Source organism: Pteropus vampyrus, unplaced genomic scaffold (genome assembly GCF_000151845.1).
Source record: "Pteropus vampyrus isolate Shadow unplaced genomic scaffold, Pvam_2.0 Scaffold163, whole genome shotgun sequence".
NCBI lineage: Eukaryota > Metazoa > Chordata > Mammalia > Chiroptera > Pteropodidae > Pteropus > Pteropus vampyrus.
Window position 1 is genome coordinate 487,755 of NW_011888944.1, and position 10,343 is coordinate 498,097.

Here is a 10,343-nt window from a genome sequence, read left to right on the forward strand (position 1 = left end):
TTTTTTTTCACATAGATAATTTCTCATAATTTCCACAAAGAGGATAGTAATATATAATCTGATAGTTATTATGAAGATTGATGAAGTGCAAATAACTCAACCAAAACCACACGGCACATATATGAGAAAGCTGGGCTTTGGACCCGCAGAGATCTGGATATAGTCAAAACTACATCCATTCCACTGCCCGTGTGAGGAAGAGTGTTAGGCATTAGAGGGCATTGAGGTTACAGAGGTCGTATGTCTTAAATAAGGCAAGCGGATAGAAACCAGGACACAAAGGCCAACAGGTGACACAGAGCGTCCCAGGCCAGTATGAACATGGAACCTAAGAGCGTCAGGCAAAGCTGGTGTCAGACTAAGATTTGGGACATTGTGCTTCCCTGTCCTCAGTAATGGAGACGCCCAGCCGCCCGGGCCAAGGATTTATGCCACGCTCTTGGCTAAGACATCTATCTCTATCCATCCATCTACTCACCCATCTGATGTACACTGAGCTCTTTTTTACATGAAAGATACTATGCTAAGTCCCGGGGATGCAATTCTGAACAAATTGACTCAGTTCCTGTTTTCTCAGAGTTTCTAGCCTAGAGGAGTCTCAAGAATCATTAACATAGTAGTCACATAAATATGTAAATATGAATTGTGACAAGTGCTATGAGAAAAAGTACCAGTGGCAATAACAACTTGTAAATGAGGGTCCGATCCAGTCTCCCTCCCGGAAGTGGTGTTTGACCCGAGTGAGGGAGGGCGCTAGCTGGCGGAAGGGTGATTTCTGCCAGTAGGACATGGTGTGGGAGGCCCCGGACCTGGCCTTTTGCTTGCACCGTGCTCCCTCTGTGTGGCTGCAGGACCGAGAGCCCCCAGCAGAGCAGCAGGCGGCCCGATGGGCATGTGGGCCGGGCCCACCCGCACAGGCCGTGGGAAGCTGTCTTTATCATAAGAACATGGAGAAGCCTGGGAAAGGTTGGATGGAAAGTGAGTTGATAATCCTTTTACATTGTGAAACTGTTACCCAGCTCAGAGAGACTGGTAGGAGGAGAAAAATCGTGGGGACACCAGTCGGTGAGCCACGACACAGGTGGGCACTGCCATTGTGCCCATGGTCTCATCGCTAGTAAAGGACACCGTGGGACTGGCACACGTGCAAAAGGCCCCTGACAATGAGAGATGCTTTGGGAGAATGGTGAGGGCTAGAGGGACTGACTCGAAGTGAACGCCAACCCTGGTCAGTGCTATACATTCTGCATTAGTTTCCTATGGACGCCTCAGCAAAGTTCCAAATATGGCTGCTTTAAATAACAGAAACATTCCTTCACAGTTCTGGAGGCCAGAGGTCAGAGATCGAGGCACCAGCAGGGCTGTGCTCTCTCTGAAGTCTCTGGGGGAGACACACCGGAAGCATGCCCTTGCTGCCTTGTCAGAGAAGTGCTGTTTCCATGGCACTTTTCTCTTCCGTCTGCTGCTGGGCAGCTCCAGGAAGCCTCCTCCTCCCCCTGCAGGCAAGTGTCCGACCCCCTCTCCCCGTGCCCTTCAATGATTTAAGGCAGGAATTATCAGATGGCTCCCCGACTGCGCCCCGTGGAGCCTGAGGTCCGGGCTGGAACTCAGGGCTCCCTCACACACCTGTTTCCACATCCCCAAGAGAGGAGGACAAGATGCCTGTACCCATCCTTCCAGAATGACCACTTTCTTGAGACAAACTCTCCAGTCGATCTGCTTAAAGAATCTCTGGGCTTCTCTTGCAGACAGTTAGGTTGGTGGTGAGTTTGGGGCTCTGGCAGAGGTGGTCTTAGCTCCTTCTGAAGAGCCCACAGGCAATTGTCTTCTATTGTCCAGCTTTGGGACATCGATAGAAATTACAGAGACAAACAAGCACATTAATTTGCCACCTCGCGGAGGTTTAAAAGATTACCACAAGGCCCAGGAAAATGTGAGAAGTTCTGTGTGACCAGAGTAAATGGCTTTTGGCTAGGAAAGAGATAGGGTGTGGGGGTGGGCGGGCAGGCTGGGCCTGGGCGACAAAAGCTCACGTAGTCTCGTTTCCCATGATGCCTAGAGTTTTGCCTTCTAGTCCATTTTGCGCTGAACTTATGGGGGTTCTCACTTCAACTCAGACTCCACCCCTCTCTTCCTAACATGTTTTTTTTTTTCTAAATCACCTGTAGCAGGTTGACTAGTGTCCCTCCAAAATTCATGTGTCCACAGAACACCAGAATGTGACCTCATATAGAAATAAAGTCTTCGCAAATATAATTAAATTACGATGAGGCCATACTAGATGAGGGTGGACCCTAGGGTCAGTGACTGGGGTCCTTATGAGAACGTGGTAGGACATACTGAGACACAGAGGCAGAGATCGGCGTGATGTAGTTACAAGCCGGTGATCACGAAGGATGGTCATGACACAACAGAAGCTGGCCGAGCCAAGAAAGGACCCTCCCTTAGACTCTCTGGAGGCACTACAGCCCTGCTGACAGCTTGATGGGGACTTGTGGCCTTCAGAACATGAGAGAAAGAGTTTCTGTGGTTTTCAGACACCCAGTTTGTGGTCATTCGTTATAGCAGCCACAGGAAACGAATACACCACCGTCTATTATTTCTGTATCCATTTTCCATTTCCCCCTCTGACTAGAACACAAATCCTTCAGACGACAGGAGTCTGGCTCTTATTTCTCTTTGGGTTTTCCCCAACATAGTGCTCCGATGTGGAGACATTTATTATATATTTCCTGCCATAAAAGCATTCATATAGAGTTGATAATTAGCTTTCCTTTGAAATCCCTTCACAGCAAATTGAAATCTTATAACAAACACAGAATAAGTATGAATGGAAGGAATGAATAATCATATGCTGTTTACCTCCTATTATCGTTCCAGCCTCCTGATGGACCCCTCTCTCATGAACTTCAAATTCTCGCTCAATTATATGGGTCAATTCAGAAACAGTTTGCATCTTTAGTCAACCCATTTAAGCTTCATCTGAAGGAGTGAAACAATTTAAAAAAAAAAAAAACAAACCAGCGAAACGAGAACAATTTTGAAATTGCAAGCAAGCAGGAAATTATTAAAATAACTTGGATAATGGATTTTGGAGTGTAATTACTAAAATTTACTTGCGGAGTGCTAATCGTTCGACTCAGCACACACAGAAGGAAAGGTGACAGCATCTTCCACGACGACTGATCGACATAGTGGTTTTCTGTGACTTTACCAGAGGAGGGTGCCGTGACCAAGGCCTTTGTTTTACTACATTTTTATCTTGACAATTTGCCTAGAATTATCTCTCCATTCCTTAGGTGAAAAGAAGCGTTTTGAGATAACACAGCACACAATTAAAAAAAAACGAATTGTTTTTCTCTCATAAAATGCTATTAAAATGTGGAAATGGGGATGAAGTTATCAAAGCAACTGAAATGTGAGCATTAAAAAAAAAAAGAAATGAAAGACGTTCATTTTTGCCCAGTGTGTACGTTAGGATGGACCCTGGGGTCAATGACTGGTGTCCTTATAAGACACCATGATGACACATTAAAACAATGAGAGCAGTGGAGGGAAACATACCTGACTTGCGATCGAAATGTCGAGGTCCCAAGTTAAAGGCCTGGAACAGGTGGACTGCATATGCCACTTCCGAATGATCACGAATTCCGTCTTGGTGGGCTCTGATTAAGGCGGACAGGCTGCGTCTGTGAAGAGGGAAAGTCATACACGGGCAGTGTTTCCTTGTTTCTTTCCTCATAAGTCATGCCCAGATGGCGAGTTACACCCCAGAGATTGGAGTTTTCAAGTCGTGTTAATTTTTTCCATCTTACTTCCTGCTGATCGATATTGCTACCAAAAGCTGCTTTCTGCGATGAATACGATTTAGCTAATGAGGAAGTAGGCAGCTCTTCTGTCTGAATTATGGATCGTGGGCTGAGAAAGAGGCTTCTCCATATGTCACTTTCATCGGTGCGAGCGGAAGGAGATTCATGTTAGCGTTTCGTGTTAGCTGGAATGTCTTATGTAGCTGGCTTTCTGGACTTGGGGCTCTTACCTTTGTAAGTGGACACTTTCTTCTGCCAATAAAATGTCACCAGCCCCTGGCAATCGGGAAGTGAGGGTCCTGGTCCAATCTCTTTCCTTATTTTCTTTAGTGACCTTGGGCCGAGTGTTTGATTCTTAGAGGTGACAATGATTCTCTCTTGACCAAACAGTATCCAGGGGCCTCTAAGCCCTCTTGTAAGCATCAACCCTGGCCCTTAATGATGTGAACTAACACCAACACAGTTTCTCACAGCTCAAGGCCACAGCCCTGGGATGACCCCGGGCCCACTTGATTGGTTAGCCTGAGAAAATTCAAGGCCACCAAAAGAATTGACTTCCACTCAACACCTGAAGACCGGCCCCTGTCTCCCTGCCTCTGTGGGAGGGTGGGAGTGAGTTCAGATGGCTGTCAGTCACGTGGACCAATTCCACCTTCCTTGGTAATTTTCCACTTCCGTGACCCTGCTGAGCCCCGCTCACCCTCCATCTTATTCCATCACTGTTCCTTTAAAAAACCTCGTCACCTCTGTACAAATTCAAGTTGAGGGCTGACCACACTGGGCTCTTTTTCCTAGTACATTACTCATTAAAATCTGTCCTTGCCACCTTAACTGGTGTCCGCCAGTTTATCTTTGTTTATCTTTGAGTGGGCCACAGGCTTCTTATAATGGGAGAGGTGAGTAATAACCAGAGTCCCTGGAAGCTCTGCTAGTTTCTGATTCAATATATTAATGTCCAGGGTTCTCTGAGAAAAACAATGGTCAGCTCTGCGTGGAATCGTCACCTCTCACCCGTCCCCAGAGCTTCCCCCACTCCCTTAGCAAAGAGAGTTTGCCTGTGTGACTCTTCCTCATCCAAGTGAGTCCAAACTGGACTTCGAACTTTGCCATCACCTCACTGAGTAAAATTCTGGCATCGCCACAATTTCTCCAAGGCCTTAGGAGGCAGGAAACGGACCAGCTGGGAAGGGTCGAAGTAGCATTAAACCCTAGCTTTATCGATGACTTCTGCTTCGAAGTCAGACTATGTGACAGACCCTTCTACCCCTCGTATGAAAGATCAGACTACGCGGGGCTCAGATTTCGCTGGCAGAGCATCAGGTGGCCAGGCTCGTCCTTGCATAGCTCGTGTTTCTTCAAACCACATTGACCCGAAAATAACAAAACAAAACAAAACAAAAACAAACAAAAACCTATTTAATTTGACAAGAGTCTCTGTTGGCGAGGCCGTGGCGGGGCAGGCGCCCTCTCTCATATTGTTGATATAAATCCAGATTGGAACAGCACCTATACAGGGGCCTTCGGCAATGCTGACCAAAAGTGCATGTTTACTCCTCGATCTGGAATTTACACTTTTAGGGAACTATCCCAAGACAAATGGATGAAATCTAAAAGAAGTATGTGCACGATCCATCGTGCATGACAGCACAGCTTGATAGCCTCAGGGTGGGGGTGGGGCGGGGTCTCCACCCTGGTTGCATAATCGACACTGCTCTTCGGGGAATAAGGGCTGCCTTACACAATAAGAGAAGAAATCGGCTGATCGATTAGTGACCGTGAGCGGACGAGTACGGCTCTGACCCCCGGGAATGAGGGGTTGGGTCACATCTCAGGACAAGCCACCACGGCCTGCTAAACGGGTCTGCAGGAGGCAGACAGTGAGCACCAGTTGCCGTCCTGAGCCTGACCGCAGTGAGAGGGACTGTGGTTTGTCCCAAGAATGTCCCTATTCTAAAGTCCCCCTCCGCAGGGGGAGGACAGGCCCACGGAGAAATAGCTGCTGGGGAGTATGCGGTGAAATGTGTCCACGTGGTGCCAGGTGTGGACTGCGGCGGCTGGTGTGGACCGCGGCAGGCGGGTGTGGACCCCGGCGGGCTGGCGTGGACCCCGGCGGGCTGGCGTGCACTGCTCAGATCTGCCGGCTTCCTCCGCCCTTCCGCTCTTCAGTCGCATCAGGAAAGAGGCGCCCTTGGCTTTCGCACTTGGCTTCTCATTAATTGCCTGTGACTCACGTCAGCTGTTTATTTAATTTTATAGGCATCAGTGGCGCTTAACAACAGCCATCTCTTATGGAACGAATTGCGCACCCCCCAAACTGATATGTTGTAGCCTTAACTCCCAACGTGACTGTATCAGGAGAGGGGGACTTTAAGGACATAATTAAGGTTCAGCGAGGTCATAAGGGTGGGACCCTAATCGAACAGGACTGGTGTCCTTAGAAGAAGAGGAAGAGACGCCAGGAGTGCAGGTGCGCAGATGGAAGGCCCCGTGAGGACACGGTGAGAAGGTGGCCGTCTGCAAGCCGAGGAGAGAAGCCTCACCAGAAACCAGCCCCCCGGCACCTTGATCTTGGGCTTCCAGCCTTCAGAACGGTGGCAAAATAAACTTCTGTCGTTTAAACCCCCCAGCATGTGGTATTCTGTTTTGGCAGCCCTAGCGAAGTAACGTGCCACCGCATCCCCGTACCCATATAGCTACGACTTCTTCCAGACATCTCGAGTGTCTGCTACATATCCCCCCGGAATCCATGGTCTTCTATCAGAATATTCTCAGGATTCACTTCCAGTAATCGTTTTTTTCACCAACGCTCTCCGTGCGTCACCTTTTACCAGGGATGGGGTCCTCCTCCAGCCAGGTGGCGGTCCCTCCATCCTCAGATCGCCTCTCATTGCCCGTTTCTTCCCCCACCTCCCCGCACAGCGGCTGCAGGATGGGTGCTCTGGAAGCGGGCGCGGAGGTAGAGTTTGAGCTGCCAGATGTTTTGTAGGGATCGACAGCTGTGGGGCGAGGTGGATGGAAGCTGGATTGGTGGGAAGAAGCAGTGAACTATGCGGCAGCTCTGACAGTGCCTCGGAAAACACGATGGGAGCTCCGGACCAGAGATGTCCCCCAGAGGTCCCCACGTACGGCCGCAGTAGCCAGGCCTTCATACCGCCACCGTGCAGTCCCCCGAGACAGGCCGTTTCAGGCAGGGTGTGACCTCAGCTGGGACAGCTCTCTGCAGCCGAGGCAGACCCTGAAGGTCCAACAGCTGGAGACTGTCTGCCGATTGCATTGCTATAGGTGGGCAGCAAATTCTTTCTGCGGGGGGACATGGGTGTCCCATTGTTATGTGCACCTAAACAAAAACTTAGAGTGAAAGTCATTCTCGATGATGAGATGTTTAAAAGCGTTGCCTCTGAGACAGGGAGAAATAAAACAAGACTCTCGCTCTCGGCCCTTCCGTTCAGCATGGTATTAAAGTTACGTGCTGGAGTAGAACAGCTACGAGATAAGAAAGAAAGAAAGAAAAAAAGGATTGTAAAAGGAGAAACGAAACTGTCATTGCTCGCAGATAATTTCTCTGCGTATACAATATTGAGGCAAGTCGTATGTTCCAACACGGCCCCACCAAGGCCGTGTCACGTGATGCTGCTTAGCGTGTCATTGACAGTCCTCCCAGGGAGATGTGGCCTCTGTGTTCCCTCTTCTTGAATCAGGGAGGGGCCTCGTGACCACCCAGACCAATGGAAGGCGGCAGAAGTCATGCTATGGCTCTTTCTCTCAGGGCACTGGCTTTTGGAACACAGCCACTGTGTTGGGAGAAAGCCCAGGACACGTGGAAAGGATGCAGGGGAGTGTTCCAGCGGACGGCCTCAGCTAGGGTCTTAGCTAACAGCATCAACTGCTGGAGAGTGAACAAGCCGGCAGAGGATTCCGGCCCCCACTGTCCAGCTGAGATGTTTTAGAGCAGAGACTCATCTCCCCTGCGCCCAGTGTGAATTCCTGACCCACAGACAGCATGAACAATAATAAATGATTATTATTGTTTTAAGCCGCTCGATTTCTGGATCATTTATTATGTACCCATACTTTACCGCAAATCATAAAAGAAACGAGAGCTACCATATTAGAATTAATAAAAATTTAGCATGGCTGCTAAATACAGAAATCAATATAAAATTTAATTATATTTCTATATACTAACAACAAACAGAGAGTGAATTGAAAAGTTTACACTAGCACAAAAATAGAAGTACCTAACGATAAATACAACAAAAGTCATCCGAGTCCTTCAAAGAGAAAATCATAAAACTCTATTCAAATATACTAAAGAAGAACTAAAAACGGAGATGTATATTATGGTCACGGATTCACAGAGACAGTATTACGTAGATATCAATTCTCTCCAAATCGCTTTACTATGCACGTCAACCTAAATCACAATTACCGAGTTGTGCGATGAGCCGATGCCAGAGTTTACATGGGAATTGCAAAGTCCCAGAACGGCCACGGCGCCGCGGAAGGAGGACAAGCTGAGTACTCGCTCCAAAGCCGAAGGATGCATGACGCCGGGTCATCGCTACAAGAACTGAAGTACGAGCAAGTAAAACACAACAGAAAGCTTGGCCATCGACCCCGCATAGATACGGAAGCTTTAAATATGGCAGACGTGGCAGCGTAGGTGGAATGTAGCCTGAACGTCCCAGCGACAACTTGGAAACCATACTAAACGAAAAATAAAATGAAATCTCCCTGTACAGAAACCGGTTACGGATGGATGAAGATCTAGAACGAAAAGGTAAAAAAATAAAAGATTTTTAGAAACAAGAAAAAAATTTCTTTGTTAATTTGGGGTAGGAAAGATTTTTCTTCCCCTTCGAACTAGTCTAAGAACACCTCCAGACTCAACTAAGATGGGTCAACGTGACCACATTACATGTAAGAATTTTTATTCCTCAAAAAAAATCTTTACAGATTACAGATGAAACCAAACGAGCCTTTGAATTGCTTCAAAACAATCACGTGTGGCCAGAGGAGGGCACAGTGGGTATGTCTGGCTCGTGCCTGGCCATGGGCAGTGATTCCTGTCGCTGGGCAATGTTTGTAATGGTAAAAACTGGACACAACTCAAATGCCAATCAAGAGTGGAAAGGACAAAAAAAAAAAAAACCCACCAAAAATATGACACGTTCACACAACGTAACTATACAGCAGTGAACGTGAACTGTTACATGCATCAATATGGTTGGTTCTCAGCTGGAGAAGAAGAACCAAGTCCTCGAGGATCTATTCACTATAATTCAAAAGCAGGCATGAAAAATGGCATTGGGTGAGGATCAATATGTGGGTGGGAAGCATTAAATAAGGGCATGGTCACCACAGCATTTTGTGGTGATTATCTCAAGGGAGAAGGCAAAGGGCATGAGGCATAGTGGCTTCTAAATAATTTTAAAAATTCTATTTCTTTTGATTTTTCTTAAACGATTGTGGTTTATTTGTCCCCCAAACTAGAGGTTCAGAGGCAGCCAGTCCAGATTGGGGAAGATGTTGAATGATACTGTCAAGGGCTCAGGATCCTCTACTCTCGTGGTGCTATCCTTAGCTAGTGGCTCTCCTCATGGCCCCCGGATAGCTGCTGCCCCTCCGGACATCACACCTGTATTCCAGGATGGAAGAAGAAAAACAGGGCAATGCACGAAAGAACACACAAGCCGACTTTTCCTTTCTGCCAGGCAAGTGAAAGCTGTCCTGGAAGTTGCAACTGGAATTTTCTGCTCGCATCTCATTGGCTGGAATGATGCTACAGGACCATCTCAGGCTGGGAAGATGGTAGGGGGATGATGTAATTGGAGAAAGACTTGGTAAGCCACAGAGTCTGCCACACCAAAAAGAGATCATCTTAGTTTCAGTCTTTCAGGATGCCAGCTTATGCATTTTCTGGGACATGTAACTTACCTTAGGGAAGGATTTAGCTCGACTGAGTTTAATTTGACATCATGCATATCCGTAGCAGGGCAGAAAAACTACCCCTCTCCTGAAGCCTCGTTCCTTGTTTTATAGTATGGTAATTAACAGTGTTTTCTTTGGAGCCAGACTCTGTGGGCTTGTGTCCCAGCTCCTCCCCTTATTAGCTGTGTGACTTTGGGAAAATTACATGCTCTCGGCATCTGTAAAAAAAAAAAAAAGATTTAAAGTGGTCCTCACCTTATCGGAGGCTCGTGAGAAGTAAATCAGCTATTCCGTGTAAAACAGGACGGTTCCCAGCCGACAGCAAGCACTCCACGAACGCTAGCAATTCCTCAAAGTTTAGAAATCTACGTGGTGTCCACCCCTCTCCTCAGGTTTGCTTGAAATGCCTTTCATTTCCTTTCGACTTACTCAGCTTCTTGTTTCTGAAACCCCCGAGCTGCTCTGAGTTTGAGCTTTTCAAGTGACAAGCTTGCTGCTCTCTCTTAAGCAGGCCTTCCTCGGCTCAATGATATTTACTGCTCTACCTCTTCTGCCTTTTCCTTTAGGGATGTGTGATGTGCTTCCTGGGCAAGGTCTGGCTTA